The 22550-nt window shown below is 45.7% G+C and overlaps 1 long non-coding RNA gene across 2 annotated transcripts in view; it reads left to right on the top strand.

The window, feature by feature from the left end:
- LOC135222820 (uncharacterized) overlaps nucleotides 1-22550 on the top strand; it is a 358301-nt gene that overhangs the window by 123558 nt on the left and 212193 nt on the right. The gene's annotated exons all lie outside the window — the stretch shown is intronic.

Here is a 22550-nt window from a genome sequence, read left to right as displayed (position 1 = left end):
AGTGTTAGCGCCTCGTAGAAAGGACGTTGCGCTTCCAATCAAGAAGTCTCGTCCTCTCTCCCCTGCTAAGCGAGAGGCGTCATGCAAACGTGCAAGCTTCTGAAACATATCGCAGAAGCTTCGGGTTCGAGAGCGAGATCGGGAGCTTACGGAAGACACTAACGCCAGAGAGACATGAGACGTCTTTTAGGCATGAAGCGTCTTTGAAAGCTGATTATAGATGCGAGGCTCCAACCAATATTTTGACTTTTGGCGCCAGTGAGGACGCCCTTTTGAGAGCGGAGCGTCTTCCAGGCGTGAGGCGTCATCCGGACGTCAGCAGCCACGTAAGCGGGAGGCGTCAGCCAGGACGCTTGGCGGACGAGAAGCGTCATCCAAGCGGGAAGCGTCATCCATTTATGGAGAGAAGCCTGAGCTTTTGGCACCTTCCAGGACTATTAAAGCGGGGAAGAGGAAGGAATATCATTCCTAGCCCCTCTCCTATTAGGGATTTTGTCCTCCCCCAGAGGAAGGACGTACGGAAGAGTTGGCAGCGGAGACTCAATTAGATCCCGAGTTAGAAGTAGACTCGGAGGAAGAGTATCAAGGAAGAGAAGGACTGTCGAACTATAAAGTTTTTGACTGTTGTTTCTGCTTTGATTCTAGAGGAGTATGGAGACGACTTGACTCCTGCCGCTCCTCCTTCTCCGCGCTCTCTTTTTTCGAGTGCTAAGACGAAGAAATCTTCGTCTTTTCTCAGAATGAAGCCCGCCATTTCGATGAAGAGGGCTCTTCAGTCCTTAGACTCTTGGATGAAGTCTAAGAAGGAGTTAGTCAGAACGGTCTTCTGCATGCCTCCAGCGAGACTAGCTGGTAAAAGAGGCATCTGGTATCAGACGGGAGAGAATATGGGTATTGCTCTTCCGTCTACGTCAGAAGCGGACTTTTCGACCTTAGTTGACGCTTCACGTAGACAAGGTCTGAACTCTGCACGTATTACTTGGGGCATTTCTGAACTGGACCATCTCCTCAAGGGACTCTTTCATGTATTGGAAGTTTTTCAACTTCTTAGATTGGTCCCTTGGGGTGATGTCCAAGAAAGCCCATGATTCTGAAGGACTCGAACCAGAAGTCCTTTTGTGCATTTTGTCTTGTATAGACAAAGCGGTTCAGGATGGCTCGTTTGAGATCTCCTCTTTGTTTGGAGCAGGTCTTCTAAAAAGAGGACGGTATATAGTGCCTTTTTAACCAAGGCAGTCTCCCCACGCTCAGAGGGTCAAGGCAGCGCTGCTGTATTCGCCTTTGTCTGACTTTTTGTTCCCTTCTCAGTTGGTGAAGGACATTTCTCGTTCATTAACTGAGAAGGCGACTCAGGACCTTCTGACGCAGTCAGCAAGGAAGAAGAAGCCTGCTTCTACACCTGACAAGAAAGGACCGAGTACATCGGTTCAGCCCTTTCGAGGTGGCCCTACCTCCAGACCTCCCGCAAGAAGGAAGGCTCCTGAGAAGAGAGGTAGGTCTGCCTTTCGTCCCTTTAAAAAGGGAAAGTGATGCTTTCTCTCCTCCAAGCACCAGTAGTGCCAGGCTCCTGGGATTTGTGGAGGCCTGGACACTTATAAACGCAGACGCGTCATCGTTGTCTGTAATAAGGAAGGGATATCGTATCCCTTTTCCTGAACACTCCTCCCCTAACGCAATCACCACGGGAACTAACAGCCCAAGTACAAGGATCCTGTGATTAGGGATTACTCTTCGATCGATGGTGGAACAAATGTGGGACAAGAGAGCGATAGAAACTAGTACTGGATCAAAACTCCCCGGGGTTTTACAATCGCCTTTTTTTGGTTGCGAAGGCCTCGGGAGGCTGGAGACCAGTACTAGACGTTCAGCTCTCTTGAACAAATTTGTTCGAAAGGAGAAGTTCTCGATGGAGACTTCTGCCTCAGTCCTTGCGTCATTGCGACAAGGAGATTGGATGGTGTCTCTAGATCTCCAGGACGCCTATTCTCACGTCCCGATCCACCCTTCATCGAAGAAGTACCTCCGTTTCATGACGGGGGGAAGGAACATCTTTCAGTTCAGAGCCTTGTGTTTCGGCCTGTCCACAGCTCCTCAGTCTTCACAAGCCTGATGAAAATGTGGCGAGGTTTCTTCACCTCAAAGGAGTAAATATCTCTCTGATCTGGACGACTGGCTCATCAGGGCCAGATCAGAGAGACAGTGCTTGGAGGACCTGACGTTAACTTTAGATCTGATCAAAGCGTTGGGATTGCTCGTGAACCTCGAGAAGTCGCAGCTGACCCCCAGACAGAACTTAGTCTATCTGGGGATTCAGATGGATTCTCGCGGTTTTCGAGTATTTCCTTCGCAAGAGAGAATCGCAAAAGGTTTGCAGATAGTCTCTCTCTTCTTAAGGAAGGAACAGACGTCGGCGAGGGGAATGGTTGAGCCTTCTAGGGACCCTTTCCTCGCTCGAACAGTTCTTCCCACTAGGAAGACTTCATTTACGTCCGCTTCAATTCTTCCTCAAGAAGTCTTGGAGTTGGAAAACTGGACAACTTTCGGACGCCTTTCCCATTCCAGTGGAGATAAGACCGCACCTGGAATGGTGGTTGCCCCCTCTGAAAGAGAACAAAGGGATCTCTCTAAAAACCCAGAACCCAGAGCCTAGTGTTGTACTCCGACGCGTCGGAGAAAGGTTGGGGAGCAACATTAGGCTCGAAGGAGGTGTCAGGCACCTGGGAAGCAGCGCAGGTGTCTTGGCACATAAACTGCAAAGAGCTCTTCGCCGTGCATCTGGCTTTGAAGAGTCTAGAACCTCTGGTGTCGAACAAAGTAGTGCAAGTAAACGTGGACAACACCACCGCACTTGCCTACATTCGAAAACAAGGAGGGACTCACTCCTCGTTCCTTTACAAGCTGACGAGAGACCTTTTGCTTTGGACGTCTCACAGGAACATCTCCCTTCTGACAAGGTTCGTTCAGGAGTAAAGAATGTGAGGGCGGACAGACTCAGCAGGAGGAACCAGGTCCTTCATACAGAGTGGACCCTACAAGAGGAGGTGTGTCAAGATCTCTGGTCGCTGTGGGGGACACCTCATGTGGATCTCTTCGCCACATTCATCTCCAAAAGGCTGGCAGTCTTTTGCTCGGTCGTGGAAGACCCAAGTGCTCTTATGGTAGACGCCTTCCTGCTAGATTGGTCTCGCGTAGACGTCTATGCTTTTCCTCCATTCAAAATCCTGGGACTAGTACTGAAAAAGTTTGTGGCGTCAAAGGAGACGAGGATGACATTGATAGCCCCCTTTTGACCGGCCAAGATTGGTTCACGGAGGTGGTAGAGTGGATCGTAGACTTTCCCAGATCCCTACCAAGAAGGATGGATCTTCTCAGACAGCCACACTTCAAGAGGTATCATCAAAAACCTCCCCGCTCTCGCTCTGACTGCCTTTCGACTATCGAAAGACTCGTCAGAGCGAGAGGGTTTTCTCGCGAAGTTGCAAGCGCGATCGCGAGAGCACGCAGAACCTCCACTACGAAAGTATATCAGTCGAAGTGGGAGGTTTTTTAGAACGTGGTGTAGAACTAAGAAGTTGTCCTCCTCCACTACCTCTATAGCGGAAATTGCTGATTTCCTTCTATTCCTGAGAGAGCAATCTCATCTAGCTGTATCCACAATAAAGGGATACAGAAGTATGCTCTCCGGCAGTCTTCAGGAATAGAGGATTAGATCTGGCAGATAATAAAGATCTCCACGATCTCATAAGGTCCTTTGAGACTTCAAAGTCGAAGGAACCGGTCCCTCCGAACTGGAACCTAGACGTGGTTCTCAAGTTTCTTTCATCTGAAAGGTTCGAACCTCCTCATCTGGCTTCGTTTCGAGACATCACCAGAAAATGCCTATTCCTATTATCTTTAGCTACGGCAAAGAGAGTTAGTGAATTACATGCTCTGCAGGATAAAGTAGGTTTCAAGGGAGACTCAGCTATTTGCTCGTTTAAGGACCCTGTTTTAGCTAAGAATGAGAATCCCTCGAATCCCTGGCCTAAGTCATTCAAAGTCAAAGGCATATCGAGTCTCGTAGGAAGAGAAGCAGAAAGATCTCTATGCCCTGTAAGAGCTCTAAAGTTCTACATTCAGAGAAAGCATCAGATGGGAGGCTCTAGACAAGGTCTTTGGTGCGCGGTAAAAGATCCCACAAGACTGATGTCCAAGAATGCTCTGGCATTCTTTGTGAGGAACGTCATTACAGACGCGCATAAGGTCTGTTCTGACGAACAGTTGCGACTGTTGAAAGTTAAAGCTCATGAAGTGAGAGCAGTAGCGACGTCTCTCTCGTTTCATAAGAATATGTCGCTTAAAAACATCATAGATACGACATTTTGGAGATGCAACTCAGTATTTGCATCATTACTTGAAAGACGTTCGTGTGACATATGAGAAGTGTTTTTCTCTGGTCCTTTCGTATCGGCGGATACGATTCTGGGTACGGGAGCCGACACCAATCCTTAAAAAGTATATACTTTTCTTCTTTTTAGATATGGTCTGGAGTCTCTTCGAACAATGGAGGACTTGGTTTAGCACGGGCGGCCGTCTATGTTGTTCAGTAAGAGAATCTTGTCATATCTGATTAGATGAGTATAATTTTTTTTAGAAAATTATGTATGTGTGCGTAGTGGTTTTTGAGTTACGGTTGTTGTGAAGAGTTCGGGGATAACTCGGAACAATCCTTAGTTCTAACATATGGTTAGGATCAGGTGGTCGGGATTGGTTGTGTGCTCCTTCATAAGGTGTATTGTCATATAAGTGGATCAGCACCCATTGACAAAGTCCTTTCAGGCTCTGCCGAGTAAGCGGATAAGACCCCATCGGCAGACCCACAAGAACTCTTGGCCATAGATCATATATCTCGCTAAAGTTTCTTGAGGTGATGCAGACTACTGGGCAAACACCCACGAAGTCTACCACCTATCAGGTAGGAACCAAGGTTTTATTTATACCTACAACATATGTTGTTTACCTGTCTATTCCATATAGTAGCTGTCTCTTACCCTCCACCGAAAGGTGCCAATCAGCTATGTATATATCTGACAGGTAAGTTGATTGTATGAAAATTATATTGTTATGTTACAAATAAAGAATTTCATACATACTTACCTGGCAGATATATACAATTAAAGGCCCACCCAGCCTCCCCGCAGGAGACAGGTGGAAGAGAGAAAATATGATAGAAAACGGGGATGGTTCCTAGTCCTGCCGCCCAGGGCAGGCCGGTAGATCACCTGACCTACCTGTAGCGAGTGGCGCGAAATTTGATTTTCTGTCGGGGACGACGGAGTCTTAGCTATGTATATATCTGCCAGGTAAGTATGTATGAAACTTTATTGTAACATAACAATATCATTTTTTTTTAAGAAATTAGAGTAACAGTAATAGTTAACAGTCACTTTATGGAAGGCAGTGACAAATACCTAACTCTTATGCAGGCACTACTGAAGAAGTATGAGCCTGGACGATGCAGAACTCCCAGTGCCCTTAGAGAGTTTTAAGACCACAACGGCTACTCCAGGGGCAAAGGGCTACTGATGGTGTTAGTTGGAAGAAGTTGAGAATGGTCTGGAGAGAAACAGGGGAGAGTAGAAATGTGGGCAAAGCCCTAGGAGTGGGTATGGGAATAAGGATAAGGATTAGGGGGTCCTGTCCTTGAACAGCTACTGCTGAAGGGAGAGGTCCTGTCAGACTTCAGGTTGGAGCTTCCAAAGAGGGCTGCTAGTTGGAGCTTCGAGAGGAGAGAACCTTCCTGGACGGTGGCTGGCAGGCGAATGAAGTGAGAGATGGTGTCTGCATGCCGGTATTTATAGCAGCTCGCATTCTAGAGCTGCGTTCTCATTGGTCGAGTTGGTCTGGGGCGAAGTTTGGGATCTCTCATCGATGGTTGCAGGGATGCAGCCATGTGAGCGCACGAGTTGTGCATCGGGGAATGAATGTCAGGTGTCCTACCTGCGGTAGGAATCCTATCAATCCGCTGGTGCTCCTGGTATTTGGGTGGTCGTTCACTGCTGATCTTCGGCGGCGGTAGGGAGGAGAAACGTTTCCCTCTGTGTCATTTATGTCTATTCCATCATTATTGTATATATCATTTATATTTGCTTTCAAATTTTCCCAATTAGTGTTTTTAAAGTCTAAAACAGTGCGGGGGTCAGTCTTTATCGGGGCCGAGGATAGCGTTATTTTTAGCAGTAAATGGTCCAAAGTTGTCACGTCACCTCTCGTCATTGTGAAATTTAAAAAGGCATGTCTGTTCCCTCAACATGATGTCAGGTTCATACTTGACTGCTAACCATGGTTGAAAAGTCTGGGCCTAAAAACTTTAGTCTATTTGTTCTTAAAAGTCTACTCAGTAGCGTACCGCGTTGGTTAGAGTCAGCTGTTGCTATGGTCGGGTGTCTGGCGTTCATGTCGCCTATTAGGTACGTTGGCTCTCGTCTTTGTGATATTGACTGAAGGTCTTGGTAATAAATATATAATTACGTCTACACGGTATATACGTTGTTATTATACTTACTGGTCCTATATTCGTCTCTAGTCTTATTCCTAACGTGTCTTCAGTAAAGTCTATTAAGGTCTGTGTGTGATTTGCATCCTGACTGCCACAGCAACACCAGCGTTATCCTCCCCAGCTGTGTTCTTCTGATACACTCGGTATCCGAAGAACTTGATGGGGGAATCGTCTTGTATCCCTGTTGCATTCAGTAGTATAATGTCAGGGTCTAAGTGTCGAAATTCGTTGTAAAGCTCCCTGTGTCTGCTTTTGGTTAATTTTATAACATTTAATTGAATTATTTTTATTGTATTTATAATATTGAATTGGATAAAAAAAATTTTCAATTTTATTTAAGTCAATGCAGACAAAGGGAAAGGGGGCTTAGTCTCTGTCTTCGTTAATTAAGGTATTTACTTCGTCTCGGTCCATTGTCGTAATTTTAATACTATGGTAAGGGATCATATTGTCAATTATAAGTGCTTGAAGTGCTGCCTTTATGTTTAATCGGGGCGTGTTGCTGCTCGCTGTTGCATAGCAGCCATCATTGTGGATGTATTTATCTATGATTATGTTTTTTCCTTCATCAGAGTTTATATCTAGATCTCTGTTCCATTTGTATGGGTACGTGAACTCTAGATTTGCTTCCTTGATTATTTTTATATCTACTTCTACTGTTTCCCTGGGGTGCCTTAGCGCTGAAGTACTCCTTTTTGTACATGAACTTTCCTGTCAGATATATACTTAGCTTTACGTCTCTGACGTCACGACAGAATTCAAAACTCGCGGCACACGCGACAGGTAGGTCAGGTGATATACCTTACCCGCCGCTGGGTGGCGGCTGTAAGAACCAATCTCCCTTTCCAGCCAGAATTTTTCTGTCGCCGGTGACGACTACACCTGTGGTTGTTACCTCCTGACAGCTTTATTCGATTCTCGTTGCCTTGGATTTATTTGGACTGACTTTCGGTGAAGTACCTGATCTTGTTGGCTTGGCATACGCACTTGTGGATTGTTTTTTGGATATTGATTTGGATTTTTCTGTGATTTCAAGATGTCTGATGTAGAGGTTAAGAAATCTTCTATGTTTAGGGTGTGCTCTATGGATGAATGCAAGGTGAGGCTACCGAAAGCTACGGTAGATCCTCACACAGTTTGCTTGAAATGTAGAGGGAAAGAATGTTCTTTTGTTAACCCTTGTAATGAGTGTGAGAAGTTGGATGAGGGTGAATGGGAAGGCTCTTTCTTCCCTACTTGAGGAAGTTGGAGAAAGACAGGGTGAGAAAAGCTTCGTCTAGAAGTTCTAGTAAGTCTCGTATTAGCGAGGTAGAAGTAGACAATCCTGTTGTAGCATTAGAACCTTCTCCAGTTTCAGCTCCTGCGCCCTGCATCGAACTAAAGATACGACTTCGGAAGTGGCAACCATGAGAGCCACGATCCTTAGCATGGAGAAGAAGATTCGTTTGTTGCAAGGTAAGAGTAGTGAAGGTGGAATTGTGCAGTGACCCCAGTGCAGTGGAGGGTGCGTCTGATCGGCTCCTTAATGCTTCCAGGCCTAGACCTCTTCCAGACTCCCAGTCCCAGTGGAGGAGGAAAGTCAACAGCCGCAGGAAGGTTAGGGAGAACTCCCACCGATCAGGCGTCCCCTCGGTAGATCCTGATGTTCGTACCCAGGCTGCCCTTGTTCGCGCGAAGAAGGAGGTATTGCGCAATGCTTCTTTTCTTCTTCCTCACCTTCGCCTAGAAGAGGATGGAGCGCCTCGGATCATCGCGACCGCTGAGAGAGCCTGGAAGGCTCCTTGCGCCTTTCCTTCCAGCCCGGAAGTTTTTCCAGAAGAGCCGGAAGTGGATATCAAGAAACCCAGGAGGGAGCAGGAGTTCTCGCCTCATAGTAGGCTTCGATCCTCTTCACCTGTGGAGGATTTTGCAAGATCTCCAGCTCGGATTCTTGCGGGGCTGCAAGCTCAGATTTCGGCGCTGGCGGGCTCCTTGGCTGGAGGAACGCGTCGTAAGAAAGACGTCTCTCTCCCCGTCAAGAAGTCTAGGATTCCTTCGCCTGCGTTACCTTCTCAGTCAGAGGCGGCTCTCTCTCCTGTATCAGCGGATGGAAGGAGGCGCTCTTCCCTCGGCAGACACTTGTCGTCTTCCAGGCGACAATCGCCCAAGAAGCTTTCTCCTGGCGACTTCATTTCTCCAGTAGAAAGGGATCTAGCGCCTAGTAGGCGCTCGTCTAAAGACAAGCGTACAGCTTCGTCTTCTCGCTCCTTTCCGAAGATCCTTCAATCTACGGATAAGAGAGCCTCCTCTTTCATGGATTCTTCAAGAGACAGGATCTCTCCTTTTGTTAGGCGCCTAGAGCCTGGTAGGCGCTACTCCCCAAGTAGACGCTCTCCCGCTTCCAAGCGCGGTGCGGAAGATAGGCGCTTTTCTCCTGATAGGCGCGGCTCTCCTATTAGCCGCTCTGTTCAGGATAGGCGTTTAGAGCCTGAAAGATATGTCTCGTCTGGGAGACTACCTTTTGCAGAGACCACAAGTCTCGATCTAAGTTTGTGGAGCTTGGTAGACGCCGGTCTCCTAGTAAGCGATCTTCTCCAGGTATTCGCTCTCCTGTAAGTAGGCGCCAAGAGCCTAGTAGGCGTTCTCCTCATTGTAGGCGCAGTTCGCCAGGCAGCCGCTCTCCTTTGGACAGGCGCATGGATCCTGTTAGGCGCCTTGAGCATAGTAGGCTCTCCTCTCCTAGCAGGCGCTCCCCTTTGGACTCCCGGGATTCTAGGAGTAGACTTAAGGATCAAAGAGGACACACTCATCAGAGTAGGAAGGACTCATTCGAGAGGAGCTCTCCCGAAGCTTTGGCTTCCCCTGATAGGCGCCAGGCTGCTGCCAGACACTCCCTAGATAGACGCACTTCTTTAGAGAAGTCCCACTGCTCTCGTAAAGAAGCAGAGGGTTCTTCGGTGGATGAAGTGGAACCTTCAGAAGAGGATTTAGTGAAGGACTCTTCGGTTTCGTCCTATAAGATCCTTACAGATCTCCTTCTTCAAGAGTTTGGAGACTCCCTTACTCCCGTCGCTCCTCCGTCTCCTCTCTCTTTATTCTCGACTTCTAAGAAGACGAAGGTTTCCTCTTGTGTGAGGATGAAGCCAACCATCTCAATGAAAAAGGCTTTGAGAGGTTTTGGTGATTGGCTGCTTTCTAAGGAGGAGAAAGGGAAGACTGTGTTTTCTTTCCCACCTTCCAAGCTTACGGGCAGACTAGGTTTTTGGTACAAGTCTGGAGAGCCCCTAGGCCTGGGTCTTCCGTCATCTGCAGACGCGGACTTCTCTTCACTGGTGGATGCAGCACGACGCTCGGCTCTTTTGTCTGCTAAGACTACCTGGGCTATGAACGAGCTCGACCACCTGTTGAAGGGAATGTTCAGAGTCTTGGAAGTCTTCAACTTCCTTGACTGGTCTTTGGGGGTCTTGGCTAAAAAGACTCAGAACCCGGATTCTATTTCCCCAGAAGATCTCAACAGTGTTCTAACGTGCATTGATAAGGCAGTTAGAGATGGATCGAGCGAAGTAGCCTCCCTGTTTGGAGCAGGGGTTCTTAAGAAGAGATCAGTCTTCTGCTCTTTTCTTACAAAGTCCGTCTCGCATGCTCAAAGAGCCTCGCTTCTGTATTCGCAGCTCTCGCCTCTTCTCTTCCCGAAGAAGATAATCCAGGACATCTCAGGATCTATCTCTGCGAAGGCGACTCAGGACATGCTCGCTCAGTCGGCACGGAAACCTAAGACCTCCTTCCAGGCGAAGACTAAGAAGGAGACTCCAGCTAGACAGGAGCCCTTTCGAGGGGGCCCTCCTTCTAGAGCCTCTACCTCTAGAGGTAATAGACCATTCAAGAGAGGTAGATCCTTCTCACGCTCTTCCAGAGCTAAGAAGTAGGGAAGTAGTCCTCCAGACATCAGTAGGTGCCAGGCTTCTAAGATTCTCGGAAGCCTGGGCAAGAGAGGAGCGGACAACTGGTCCCTCTCGATTATCGGAAAGGATACCTGATTCCCTTTACGGAAAGACCACCGTTGACGACGACTCCGAGGGAGTTGGTGGCCAGGTACAGGGATCCCTATCATGAGCCTCGCTTTAACACAGGCAGTGGAACATATGTTAGAGAAAGAGGCTATAGAGCTAGTGAGCGAACCCATGCTCAGCGGGCTTTTACAACCGCCTTTTCTAGTTCCAAAAGCCTCAGGAGGATGGAGACCGGTTCTGGATGTAAGCGCCCTGAATTTCTTTGTAGAAAAGAGGAAGTTCGCCATGGAGACGACATCCTCAGTGTTGCGGCCCTTCGTCCAGGGGATTGGATGGTGTCCCTAGATCTTCAGGACGCTTACTTCCATGTGCCTATCCATCCTTCTTCAAGGAAATACCTCAGGTTCATGATGGGAGGAAGGATATTCCAGTTCAGGGCCTTGTGTTTCGGCCTTTCAACAGCCCCTCAGGTCTTCACAGGACTAATGAAAAATGTAGCAAGATGGCTACACTTGGAGGGAGTCAGGGTGTCCCTTTACTTGGACGACTGGCTAATCAGAGCCAAGTCACAGAAAAGATGTTTGGAGGACCTACAAAAGACCCTTTTCATGGCGAGTTCTCTGGGACTTTTGGTGAACTTTCAAAAGTCTCAGTTGATCCCCAGTCAAGATCGTATCTATCTGGGGATTCGGATGGCTTCTCTGGATTTTCGGGCTTTTCCGTCTCCAGAAAGGATAGCCCGAGGGTCAGAGAAAGTCAAAGCCTTCCTAGAGAAAGACGTATGCACAGCGAGGGAGTGGATGAGTTTGTTGGGGGGACTCTCCTCGTTGGAGCAATTCCTTTCTCTAGGAAGGTTGCACCTCAGACCTCTCCAGTTCTTTCTACATCGAAACTGGAGGTGTCGTTCGCAAAACCTAGAGTTCTCCTTCGAGATCTCAAGAGAAATCAAGAAGGACCTCTCTTGGTGGGCCAACCCTCTCAGGTTTGCAGAAGGGATGTCCCTTCACATTCCGAACCCCAACCAAGTGTTGTATTCCGACGCGTCGGAAACAGGTTGGGGAGGCAGACGCTCGGCTCAAGAGAAGTGTCAGGCACCTGGAAGAAAGAACAGGTGACCTGGCACATCAACAAGAAAGAGCTGATGGCTGTTTGGCTAGCTTTGAAAGCTTTCGAGCCCCACGTCCTAGCTTCGGCAGTACAGATCAACTCGGACAACACCACGGCCCTGGCATACATCAGGAAGCAGGGGGGGACTCACTCTTTCTCCCTGTACGAGACAGCAAAAGAACTTCTGCTGTGGCAGAGGAAAGGAAGATTTGTCTCCTTACCAGGTTCGTACAGGAGAAAAGAACGTCAGAGCAGACCTCCTAAGCAGGAAAGATCAAGTCCTGCCTGCAGAGTGGGGGGGGGGGACTCTTCACAACGAGGATGTTTGCCAGGACCTGTGGAATCTTTGGGGCAGGCCTCATATAGACCTCTTCGCCACAGCCAAGAATGCGAGGATAGCCAACTACTGCTCTCCGATATCGGACCCGAGGGCAGTGTCGATAGATGCTTTTCTCCTAGATTGGAAGGGCCTAGACATGTATGCTTTTCCTCCATTCAAGATACTGGGAGAGAGACTCAAGAAATTTGCAGAATCGGAGGCAGCAAGGATGACGCTGGTAGCCCCGTTCTGGCCCGCACAAGTATGGTTTCACAGAGGTACTGGAATGGTTAGTAGATCTTCCGAGAACATTACCACAGAGGATCGATCTGCTCAGACAACCCCACTTCGACAGGTATCACAAAAACCTCCCCGCTCTAGATCTGACTGGCTTCAGACTGTCAAAAGTTTGGTCAGAACGAGAGGGTTTTCTGCAAGAGTTGCAACGGCTATCGCAGCAGCAAGAAGGCCTTCTACCCTTAGAGTCTACCAATCGAAGTGGGACGTCTTTCGACGGTGGTGTAGGAACCATCACTTTTCCTCTTCCAGTACCTCTGTAACCCAAATAGCAGACTTCTTACTTTTCCTTAGGGAGAAAGTGGACTGGCGGTATCAACCATTAAAGGTTATCGTAGCATGCTGTCGCAGGTTTAGGCACAGAAACTTAAACATTTCAGAAGACAAGGACCTTCATGATCTAATAAGATCTTTTGAAACATCCAAAAAGGTTTCGCCAGAGATTCCGAGTTGGAATCTGGATGTAGTGCTACGTTTTTCCTGAGGTCCCCTAAGTTTCGAACCGCCTCAGTCTGCTCTTTTAGAGACCTCACGAGGAAGACACTTTTTCTCATGGCATTGGCTTCCGCAAAGAGGGTTAGTGAACTCCATGCATTAGAAGGAAATGTGGGATTCAGATGAGATGCAGCTATCTGTGCATTCCTACCTTCAGTTCTTGCTAAGAACGAGAACCCCTCAAATCCTTGCCTAGGAGCTTTGAAGTCCAAGGCTTGTCTGCATTAGTAGGCGAGGAAGCAGAGAGGTCAACTTTTGCCCAGTACGAAGTTTAAAGTTTTATCTGCAGAGAAAGAAAAAACTTAATGGCAATGATGTCAACCTTTGGTGCTCTGTAAGAGATCCAAGGAGGACTCTTTCGAAGAATGCGCTTTCTTTCTTTATCAGAAGCCTGGTGAAAGAAGCACATGCGATATGTGATGAAAGTCATTCAAACTTCTTAAGGTCAAAGCTCATGAGGGAAGAGCTATTGCACGTCATTAACTTTCAACAAAAACATATCCCTGAGTAATATTATGAAGGCAACATTCTGGCGTTGCAACTCAGTCTTCGCAAACCACTATCTGAGAGACGTCCAAAATTAAACGTATGAACAAAAGTGCTTCGCGGTTAGGCCCGTACGTATCGGCGGATTCGGTGCTGGGGCAGGGAGCTGGAGACATATCCTTTGTAGTATATATTTTCCCCCTTGTTTAGGTTGTAAGTTTTTGGTTGTTTGAAAGAACATGCGGGTAGGCATGTCTTTCATTTCGTAGGTCTAACAATGATTAGATTGGTTAGGTGATCGGTTTATGTTTGAGCTCCTTGCAATGATAGTGGTTAGGTTCTGTCATATAAGTGGGCGAATCCCCGTTGACAGGATCCTGCTCGGATTCTATCAAGTAAGCGGATAACCAAATCCCTTTGATAGACCCAGAGTCTGTCAGCTGTAGGTCACGCCCTCACTGAAGCTCTTTCGGCAACGCAGACTCATAGACAGTCTACGAAGTCTTCTGCCTAAGCAGGTAAGAACCAAGGTTGTATTTTACATCCTACAACTAGTGTTGTTTTCCCCTTTTTCCATATTTATATTGCTGTCTCTTTCCCTCCACCAAGGGTGTCAATCAGCTAAGTATATATCTGACAGGAAAGTTCATGTACAAAAATGTTATTGTTAGTATACAATAAGGTTTTGTACATACTTACCTGGCAGATATATACGATTGATGGCCCGCCCAGCCTCCCCTCAGGAGACAGGTGGAAGAGAAAAATTCTGGCTGGAAAGGGAGATTGGTTCTTACAGCCGCCCACCACCCAGCGGCGGGTGAGGTAGATCACCTGACCTACCTGTCGCGTGTGCCGCGAGTTTTGAATTCTGTCGTGACGTCAGAGACGTAAAGCTAAGTATATATCTGCCAGGTAAGTATGTACAAAACCTTATTGTATACTAACAATAACATTTTCGTAGTCTCACATTTCTTTTCTTTGCTTGTTCTATTTCGTTTCTTTCTTCATTTTCTGATTCAGTTTCAGCGACTCTTTTTGTGGGAATAGTGGTGTCATCCATGTGTGTTGGTTTTGAATATGTTTCTCTGTTTGTTTGTTTAGTGTTAGAACAGCTGGGTTGTTGAGCGTGTGCATATGTTTGTTGCTGTGGTTTTCGTTTGTGTATTAGGTGTGTGTTTTGTATTCAGTGTTAATAATTTACTTATTATTTGTTGCCCAGAGGCCATTCGTGGTATTTTTACAGTAGGCAAACAAATTATTTTCTTTGTAGTACTTAGTTATTGCTTCTTCATATGTTCCTGGTTCAGCATGGCTGCAAACACGTGTCCGTTATAAATGTGAAACAATTACGTGTTAATTGGCTGCTGTTGTTGCTGTGTTGTCCATGTGTTTGTGATATGTGTTGGGGGTGCTGTATTGGTTTTTAGGGCGTCGCTGTATGTCATATTTTTGGATTTGGCTTTGTCAGCCTCTTGCTTTCTCATTTCTTCCATTTTCTTTTTTCTTAATTGTATTCTGATGGGGCACGTCTTATCTAGGGAGGCGTGTCCCCCTCCGCAGTGTATGCATCTTGGTTTATTTATGCATTTGTCGGCGAAGTGGCCGATATTGCTGCATTGTATGCATAGTACTTGCCTGGGGGGGGTAGGGCACTGCCTCCTCAGGTGGTCATACGAGAGGCAGTTCCCGCAGTGGGAGAGGGGAGGGTTGATTTCCTCCTGTACTTGGTGAGGTGGGATAAACTGATTACATATAACCAGCCCGTCTCTCAACGCTTTCTGCGCCATTTCACGGCTTTTGAAAGTTACTTTGATAGTTCTATTTTTTATTTGTTTGTTTTTCTTGTTCCAAAGGGGGAGTGAGAATTTCAAATCCCTTCCCTTTGAAGCTCTTAACTATTCCCTCCCCTAGTATTTTCTCCACATCTTCATTCCTTATTACAATATATATGTTATTTTTATACCCTTGGTTAATTTTGAAAATATCTATTTTCAGTTCCCCTGCCAATTCATATATAATCCTTTCTTACTATTTTCAAATGTCCCCCCTCCCCTATCTAGTATTTTGATAGAGGCATGTTTCCCGCGCAATTTTAGGAGGTGACGATGAGGGTGAACATCACGTGAGAGATGAAGGTAGATGATGGAACGAGTGGTTGTGATATACTCGGGGAATGATTACTACTGCCTACAGGTTATTAAAAGACAAAATCAAAAAAACTACTCGTCATGTGATTACTTATACTAAGTTTATAGACCTTAGACTAGTGTTCTTTATGTAGTGCTTGGGTTGTTCAATTGGATAGAACAGATATTACAGTAGAAGAGTCAAAGGTAGAGGATAGAAGAGATATTGTTGTTGAGGGATATAGGATAGGAAATCCTATTGATCCTCGCATCCGAGCTGCAGGAGGCTGAATGGGAGTGCTCCCCCCACAGGGTGTGCCTTAGCTACGACCTAGATCTTAGGACCGTACCAGACCATCCCACCCGTGGCAGATTCTCCTGGAGTCCGAAATTTCGAATCAATAGGATGAATTAGCAAGCTAATTCGGGGTAGAAGGATAGGAAGGATGTAGGATTGGGTAGGGGAGGCAGTACAAGACCGCAAGCTAGCTGTGACTGCAACCGGCAGCTCTGCTCTGCTCAACTCTGCTATTCTGTCGGCGCGCTCTGCAACACGTCCTCTCTGTTCAATTGCTAAAGACCCTCTCCATCGATCATCCGATCATGCCAGCCCCTCTACAGCATGACCATTTTATACAAAACCGGTGGGTTTGAAGCAACGGGGAGTCTACTTTTCATTGGCTGATTGTTCTTATTCCAATTATAGATTCCCGTTACCTCTGCCCAGCTTTGTCTTTCTTCAGTGCTCCTCTTTAAGTCTACGTCTTCATGATCATCCACATGTTTATCTACTTGTTTTAGTATTACTGAACGTAATACATTCATCCCAGGTGGAGTGAGAATCTCAAACCCCTTCCCTTTGAAACTTTTAACTATTCCCTCCCCTGGTATTTTCTCTGCGTCTTCATTCCTTATTACTATATAGATACTGTTCTTATACCCTGATTTATTCTTAATACGTCTATTTTCAGTTCCCCTGCTAGTCCATATATTGCTTTTTTACTGTTTTCAAATGTCCCCCTTCCCCTATCTATTATCTTAATTGATGGCATGTTTCCCGCGAGACTTAAGAGGTGAAGATGAGGGTGAACATGACGTTAACTATGAAAGTTGATGTGGATGATGAAATGTGTAGTTGTGATATAATTCAGGGAATGACTACTGCCTGCAGGTTATTAAAAACAAACAAAAACGTACTGGTCATGTGATACTTATATGAAATTGCTTTATAGATTCTATAGAGTCTAGTGTTCTTTCTTATGTAGTGCTTGGGTTGTACTATGTTCAGTTAGAAATTAAAGTTGAAGAGTCAAAGATGGAGGATAGAAGAGTTATTTGTGGGATATAGGATAGGAAATCTTATTGATCCTTGCTTCCGAGCTCCAGGAGGCTGGATGGGGTTAGTTCCCCCCTCTAAAGTGTGCCTTAGCTACGACCTAGATCCTAGGCCGTACCAGACCATCCCACCCGTAGCAGATTCTCCGGGAGTCCAAAATTTCGAACCAATAGATGAATGGAAAATTAGCAAGCTAATTCAGGGTAGATTTATAGGAAGGATGTAGGATTGGGTAGGGGAGGCTGTACAAGACCGCAAGCTGGCTGTGACTCCGCACCGGGCCACTCTGCTCTGCTCAAACTCAGCTGCTCTGCTCTGCCGCGCTCGCAATACGTCTTCCATCTGATCACTCCTTGTGACATGACATGACATGATGGGGGGGATTGGGTAGGATTGAGGGATCGGTTGCAAACCGAATTAACCCCCGGAGGGGTCCCCCGGAAGGAAGTCTAGGTTTTGAAGGATGTAAAGTGGGGCTAAAGGAAGGTATGCGGAGGAGGGATAAAAGAATGGGACAGTCCCATTTGTCTTCTGTTATTAATATAGTGATTTATTTTCATGATTTTGAGCTCCAATTGGATCGTCCTCCCTCCCTCCTTCCCTCCCTGCAGGGGGGGCCGAGAGGGGGGACTCAGACTACCTGCTGTACATTGTTTTTTAGGTGCATTGTGTTAGTAATTGTTAGTGTAATCGGGCTCTCTTCCCGATGATCAAGAGTTGCATTATTGCTAATGTTAATTATTAGTTAGTTAGTGCAGTGAGAGTCTACCCTACTTGTGTAATTATCTTAATCCTAATCACTTATCCTATCACAAGTTACTTTTCTCGTTGTGTACTAAGGATAAATGTTAGTAAGGGAGTCTTTTTTTATGCTATCTACTATGGTTATTGCAGGCGTTTAGGGAATTGTCTTTCTTCACACATTCATTCAGAAACTTCATTCATTCATTCCCATTCATTTCAGAAAATCAACATGCACGCGCGTAATATTACGAAGGCGAACATAGCGTTGAACTCTCGCTCCCTCTCCCTCTCCCCCAAGGATCCCTGACCCTCGAGTGGGAGGGGACTAGGGAGGACCTCCCCGGGACCCCCCACCCACCCGTCACTGAGTCGAGTCATCGGTTGCTAGGGGGGTTGGGGCGTTGGTATGCAGGTGGGCGTGTGGGACCCTCCGGCTCCCTTCTTTCCCACGGTGTCGCGAGAGAGAGAGAGAGAGAGAGAGAGAGAAACGGAGGGTGATGAGACAATGTTTTTTTTTTTTTTTTTAATTACTGGCTATTATGTCACCCCCAATCCTTTTCTTACATTCTAAGTGTGTGCATGAGCTCCTCTTTCCCCCTTCTCTCCCACGCTGTTGCGAGAGAGAGAGGGAAAGAGAGGGTGACAATGAATTTCTGAATGCATTTTTTTTTTTAAGTATGTACTCATCCAATGGGGACCCCTACAATCCTTTTATCCTCTCTACTTTTCTCTCTCTGATACTTAGTCAAGAGTGCTGGGATATCTGTTGCACAAAATGATATGGAAGAGAGAGGAACTCTCTTTTCCGCTATTAGTGCGTGCGATATAGATTTTAGTTCGACTTCAGGCATAGTCAACCCTCCATTGCATTCCCCATGTATAAATTTATCTATCATATGAATTTTGTCTTCATTTGTTTTTATGTTTGTGTTCATTTTCTTAGGATATATGATACTCACAAGTCCATTCTCAATTTTTTGCACATCTTCTTCCACCTCCGCCATAGGCCTGCCCAAGTTTGACTGTTTTTGCTTAGTTCCTGTGTGCTTTGCTTTTTTTGGTGTTTTCTCTCCCCCCATTTCCCCACTCTCCCTTCCCTCTGCTCCCCTTTTCGGTACTATGATTGACTCTTCCATTATACAGAAAACGAATTCGATAACACAATATAAGTTTTAAGGTGGTGAAACATGGAGGTAAAAATAAAATACGAAACTCAATTCAGTATTTTAATAAAAAAGTATTAAGTTCGAACAACCATATTAAATTAACCAGCTCCTCTTTAGTTTCAATGACCTTTCTGTTATCGGCTATCGACTCTGCATCATAACCTGTAAGTTCAGACAGTTACCTTATTAACATTAATTATCACTGAAAGGTTTTAAAAATAATACTCGAAAGGCACCAACTTCAATATGAAAACTGTCACTCAATCTACGGGCTATACACAAACATCCTTTATTACCAATCGAAGATAAATTGGTCAGGTTACAAATAGCGGTCGTTACTGCACCCAGGTAAGCCTACCACACCAGTAAACAAGGAGGAAAGGGACCTAATTACAGGTAGACCAACAATGTCAAATATTCTCAAATAATATCATCATATAATATCAGTAACAAATGAATAACCAACCAGCGGAAAACAACACCATCCATATAATGGGCTAAGACTGACCGATACAATCCAACTATAACACTAGCACTCACTGAACTGTGCGAGAAAAAAGGAAGGTAACGAAACTGTTACGATGCATAATGCATGAAAAGTTTTATGTAACTTGTCCTTACAGAGTTATTTTATTGTTATTTTTAGGTCATGTCAGGACTTTTGAAACCTCAACTGAAAGACACTAATGGCCTTACCTTAGCTAAAGGGTGAAGCATGTATGGCTTAAGTGAAGGGTTTTCTATCGATCATGCGCTCTGTGGAGGATGCAAGTCCAGAGATGGGGAGAGAGAGCCTGTATTTAGTGAAGAGCCATTTTCGCAATCAAAGCACAAACGTCGACAGGATCCATTTTATTAAATCTGTCTTCCACTCAGCATGTCTGCTAAGCGCTCTTCCTCGCAGCCACCCAGCACTCACGGTGTCCAAAAGGGTTGTATGAGTGAACCTCTTAAGCTACAGTCCTAGTCGAAGTAGCAGAATTCATTGACGACCATTTCTCCGCTGTCTCACACGTTAGCAAGGAAACCAAAACAAAGATTAGTTCCCGATAATTATTGCTTGTCTTGGTCCTTAAGACCACCCAACAACAGATACGGCCATTATGCAAACTACTTAAAATTACATTCCAAAAAGCCTGTAAAGACATTTTATTTAAAAGTCATGCACAGAGAACATATAACAGCGAAAATTACCCCACTCAAGTCAACACACTAAACTGCGTGAGAAAATATTACTGAAAAAATTTTATACAGAGAAATAAATTACATTTATTTTTGTACATCCATTGCTGCCCTTGCGTTTGTTAATTCTGTGTTTGTTTGCGACTGTGTTTGTGTGTTTCGTGATTATTTAATGGCTGAGTTTGTATCGGTGTTTCTGTGAGTGCTGTGAGTTTTCTAATAATGTCGGTTCCTGACGCCATGTGCGGTATTGTGACTTTTGGTAAGTTGTTGATTGTGTTGTATTCATCTATGGCTTTTTGATAAGTCCCTGGGTGGGCCATATCTTGCAATGCTGCAAAGATATGCCCGTTATAAATATGCCAGAGCTGTGTGTTCAAGTTTTGATTTTGTATTGTGGGGACATTTGTTGCGCTTTGATTCTGTGTATTATTGATGGTAGAGATTTTTTCAGGGCATCGCTGTAAGAGCTATACTCTGGATTTCTTGTCTTGCTTTTTCCTTTTCATTCTCTCTCTCAATTCTCCTCTCTCCTTCCTTATTTCCCTTCTTCTACTGGGCATGTTTTGTCCAAGGCTGGATGGCCCCCATTGCAATGTTTGCATTTGGGGGGATTCTTACATTTGTTGACTGTGTGGCTTACCTCGCTGCATCTAATGCAAATGATTTGCTGATTGATGGGACACTGCTTTTGCAGGTGTTCATATGAAAGGCAATTGCTGCAGTGCAGCATCAGTACGTGAATCTCTTCTTGAACTTGATGGTGGGGAATGTATTGGTTGCAAATTCTAACTCCATCTCTCAGGGCTCTCTGCGCATTTCTCTTTTTTCGAATGGATTTTAACTGTCCTTATTTTTGATGTTTGTCTTCTTTATTTTGAGTATACCCTTAATTGTAATAGTAGACCAAATAAAGCAGACTAGTAGACCGAATAAAGCATCCTTACTAAAATTCATCTTCATGCTAAATACAATTAAATAATACAGACGTGTCAAGAGAGCGTTACAGTGGCTGGAAGAAAGAAACTCTTCCCCCATTGGTGGAGAGAAAGCAGACTTTTCATTGGCCGACAGCCGAAGTCTTCAAGCTTCTTTCCAGATATAAAGCTTGAAGAAAGTTAACCACTAGCCGGACGATCGATCGGATTTGAGCAGCAGACCTTGCCGTGAGCAGACGTGTCTAGAGAGCGCTCCCGTGGCCGGAAGACAGACAAACTCGTCCCCCATTGGTGGAGAGAAAGCCGCCTTCTCATTGGCCGACAGCAGAAGTCTTCAAGCTTCTTTTGGAAAATCAAGCTTGAAGGAATTTGATCTCGCCTCCCATTGGTCGAAACTGATCGCCGAGAGCTGCCTTCTCATTATCTGCCCAGAAAAGGCTTCAAGCCACTTTATGACTGCTGCCAATTCGGTAGCGCAAGCATATAAGCAAAACCCATCCTCCCCTTCCTACATCCTCCCCCCCCCCCACCCTGCCCCACACCCCTCCCCTCATCCTCTCTTGATTTTCTCTAAATAACAGTACTAACAACCTGCCTAGAACTCGAGGGAAGTGGCCCGTGAGGTTTTTTAAAATCTGAACTCAGTTCTAGGTCGTCGTCTTCGTCCCGGCCTCTATTTCAGTGCCGGCATAGGGTTAGGAAATTGTCACCCTTCCTTGTGACATCTAACTAACAACCTCTATCATTCTCACGCAATTTTCCGTTACAACATAACACGACAAGCACAACACAGTCCACAGTAGATAGTAGAAAAATAAAAAGTAGAATATAGATATCCCTACATATGCATGAGTAGAGAGTAACTAGGTACCGGAAGGATGCCTTCCGTTAAGATTAAGGACGAGAAGGGGGGGAACTTTGAGGAGAGGAAAGCTTTAATCTTTGGACTATCAGCAATAACGAAAATCGACACTTACAGGGTGAATAAGGGAGATGAGGACTTTCTTTATGTAACAATAAAAAAAGAAGATTTGGATGCATTTGTAGAGAAAGACGTTGTCGAAATATTCAAGCAGAAAGGATTTGAAATTATCACGCCATCGGAAGTCAACATACTACGATCTGTTATCTTAAAGTATGTTGACAATCAAGTAGCAATCCGGAAGAAAGAAATCCTAATCGAAAGCATTCAGAATAGACAACCATGGGCAAAAGCAGTTGATATACACACCTTTAAGTCTAAGTTTGAAAAGCCAAGGACTAGAACGGTTAAGGTGAGATTTGAAAACCGAGAAATGGCCCAGAGAGCGATGAGGAACGGCCTGATTATTGGCGACCAATCAATACCACCACACAATGTTAAAGAAGAGATCAACCCACCTCTGCCCCACTGTTTGAACTGCCTGGCATACACCCACATCAGAAAAAACTGTACCATACCGAAACAGATGATCTGCGCGAAATGCAGTGGTCTGGGCCACATGGCACGAGACTGCAAAAATGCACCAAAGTGTGCAAACTGCAAAGGAGGCCATCCCACGCTAGACCGGAAATGTCCAATCAGGGTACAACTCCTGAAGGAAAAAACAGAGGAAATTAAGCAAATAGAAACCAACAAGACTACAGCCAGAACTGCAGCACTATCATATAGTGCGGCAGTAACTGGCCCCACACAACCCAGCAACTCCAGAACACCCGCATCCTCCCCTCAACAGAACGACATGAGCCTCTGGTACGTGTACAACGGCCATATCTATGCAGCAATGCAGGATATGGCAAACCCGGGCACATACCAGACGGCCATCGACAAATTCTATGAAATGAACA

This window comes from Macrobrachium nipponense, chromosome 8 (genome assembly GCF_015104395.2).
Source record: "Macrobrachium nipponense isolate FS-2020 chromosome 8, ASM1510439v2, whole genome shotgun sequence".
Lineage (NCBI taxonomy): Eukaryota > Metazoa > Arthropoda > Malacostraca > Decapoda > Palaemonidae > Macrobrachium > Macrobrachium nipponense.
Note: the sequence above shows the minus strand (reverse complement) of the source record. Positions and strands in the feature narration are given on the sequence as shown.